Consider the following 3,110-nt stretch of genomic DNA (forward strand, 5'->3'; position numbering starts at 1 on the left):
TGACTTTTATGTATGTATTGGTGGTAGACCAGCAACTCCAGTGTTCTGTATAGCAGGGGCTATTGAGAATGTCACAAGTTTTATAAGTATTTTGTTTTGCAAAAAGAACTGGACTACTTACCACTTGTGGTAGTGGTAGACAAGCAGCATCCTTCTTTGATGAGATAAAAAATTAAAAAAAATTGTGAATGGAGTCTGTGGTTTTCGAAGAAAGCAATGTAACAGCTGAATTTGAATGAAGAATGATAGATCTGCTTAGCCTCAGAAATAGGGTGAGGTGCCCAAACATCCAGAGAGAATTTGGAGTAGAGCCGCCGCTCCTGGTTCTGGTATCTGTTTAGGATGCTTCCTGATCACCTGCCTTTGGAGGTCTTCCGGGGAGGTCCAACTGGGAAGAGACCCAGAACCTCATTCTGGCCTGGAAATACCTCAGGTTGCCTGGGTCAACCCACTTAGCCTGCTGCCACCGTGACCCAGATAAGCGGTAGAAAAAGGGATGGATGCATGGATGGAGGGATGGAAGGATTGATTGATGAATGGAAGTCTGGATGGATAATGGATGGGTGGATGGATGGATGGATGAGTCATCGTTGAGTCAAAGCTCTTTTTTTTGTTTTACAATAAATGATCCTCCCTGTTTTCCCCACAGACTGTAAATATTACTGGACGAACCCTGACCCGTCTGTTACATAGGCAGCAAATGAGTCCAATCGAGGGCCGCATCCATATTGGATTTGCAGTCTCAACCTAACTTCGGCTCAATCTAGACACAGCAGTAAGGCGGGGCCGGCGGGACTTAACTCCGCCCATTCAGTTCGACGTTCCATTTCACATCAAAGCATAGCTAACAGCTAGGCTGCTATCATCCCCTATTCCTGCTGGTCCTGAGAAAACTCTATAAACAGTAAGTTAACATTTAACTTTTATACAACACAGTTAAAACTAATTATCTTCAACCCAAATATTGAATTAAAGTCTTAAAACTACACTTTTTTAAATATACAATTATGGTTATTAGTTATTTGTCAGAGGGTGGGTGAACATGACAATTGAAAAATAATGATTTAGTATTTATTATAAGACATTTGTTTTCTATTGAACCCTGTGAAGTCATGGAGTCTGTGGACAGTGTCAGCTGCACACCAAAAACTTTAAGTATTAGAAATAATAGTGTTTAAGACTGGCATCTATTATTATGAGTTGCAGCTACCTTGTTCAATATTATTCCTGCAGATGTGGCTAATAACCAAAAAACAGCCTGAGCTGTCACATGTAGTTAACTGTACATTTTGTCTTGTCTGAGGCATTAATTGAACACCTTTGTATTTCTCCTATAGACACAGTGTGGATTATTGGTGACTTGTCCGTCGAGGTGCCCAGAGAGCTGCAGAGACAGAGGAAGAAACCTGAGCCTCAACAACATCTGTATGTGTTGGTTCTTCTGGGGTGGACTTCGGTTGCTTCTCTTCAACAGCTCGCTGTGAGGGAGGTCTCCCCCGGATGGCCTGAGTGATGTCACCCACAGGCTGAGAGCTGAGGCTGAGGCGGGTTTTAAGCCTCTTGACAAACCGTTACACCGCGCCCACCTGTCAAGCTGGTCAGCTACACGCCTTATTGTGAATAACTCTTATCCTTCATCAAATCAAACGACCCCCGTACAGTGTGTCGATCGAGACATGAGCTAATCAGACCTATTTGTCTGTTTTGTACCAAGCTGTGAACATTTTAATCTCTGCTGTAAAAACAGGCTTTTTGAATGTGGTTTTTCAGATTAAATAAATATTTCTATATAAATGCACTCCTTTGTCTCTACTTATGAGTATACATTTCAGATTTGAATTGACAAGACTAAAATGTGCATTGATGCTCAACTCAATAGCTAAGGGAAGGAAGTCTACTTTTACACAACTTTTTATTCTTTTGACATTTTTTTTTACCAAATACTAATGTAGTTCATTTCTGAAAGTGGGATGGAAAAGAGTCATTGCAAAAATATGCCCTTAAACACAGCCCCATTCTTAAATCAAGATACATGGAGAGTAAATAAGTTCAATAACTTGTGAATGAAAACAGTTACAAATGATTTAGAAATGTAGTCTTCCCAGGTCAATATCACATAATATCAACTTCTCCCATCTAAACTGGACAAAGGGTTTTAAAATGGGAAGAAAATGGTTTGAATGCAAGTTGTTAGGAGGAGATCTATTTTTATTTGAACAGCTGAAGCATGAATACAGTCTTCCAAGGTGCAAACCCTCCTCCTTCTCCTCCTGAAGCCTGTGGAGCTCCTTCATGTACTGCCGTCTTATCTGCTGGCCATCTTCTCTCACCAGAACTTCGACTGTTGAAAAGTAATTCAGAAGAAGCTCGAGCATGTGACATGGATCCAGGAGAACATGGACTTTTAGTGCGGGGTCTTCAGGATGGCAAAGAAAGAGAGAAAATATCAGTTATTCATTAAATCATTGTTTTGTTCTCATCTATTTTTCTGTATTCATCTGTGTGTAAGAGCACATTTATAAATTCAACAGTGTACTACCCAGACAACAAAGGTAGAGTATTCAGGTAATCAACATCTATTCAAAGTTAAGAAGATAAACCTGATTGTAATCATGCTGTTTTCAGCTCTCTCACTCACTTGCACAATGATATTCCACATCAAATTGCCTCAGATTTTGTGTGAGGAAAAATTAAGCAATTTATTGTGGATAGTACTTCATCTTAACATGAAACAAATATAACCTGAATTATTTAAATCATTAACAGTCTCTGTGCTTCAGTACAGAACACACAGTAACTCATTTATTATTAACATGAGCTCGGTACATGGCTGTATTCTTCAAACTATTTCTTAGACTAATTGCTTTATATCTTATTTTCATTCCATATGTTATTTATATTTTATATTTCTACTGCTATATTCTGTGTAAGAGCATCTGTAACGATTAAGAACTATATTAATAACCAGATTAAATTTCACTGAACTCATACAAAGTGATTATTTTTTTAAATTTGGTAACCGTTTGCACAAATCTTAAGACACGACGTCAACCATGTAACGTTAATGTCATCCTCTATAACCTACACAGCATATTAGGTTCAGTTGAGTT

At 38.8% G+C, this 3,110-nt stretch overlaps 1 long non-coding RNA gene across 1 annotated transcript; it reads left to right on the forward strand.

Moving 5' to 3' along the window:
• Window positions 1–642: 642 nt before the first annotated feature.
• LOC132984479 (uncharacterized) lies at window positions 643–1,798 on the forward strand. The gene is made up of 2 exons (XR_009674928.1): window positions 643–904; window positions 1,338–1,798. It is a non-coding gene; the product is annotated as an uncharacterized LOC132984479 (long non-coding RNA).
• The last annotated feature ends 1,312 nt before the right edge of the window (window positions 1,799–3,110 follow it).

This window comes from Labrus mixtus, chromosome 1, assembly GCF_963584025.1.
Source record: "Labrus mixtus chromosome 1, fLabMix1.1, whole genome shotgun sequence".
Lineage (NCBI taxonomy): Eukaryota > Metazoa > Chordata > Actinopteri > Labriformes > Labridae > Labrus > Labrus mixtus.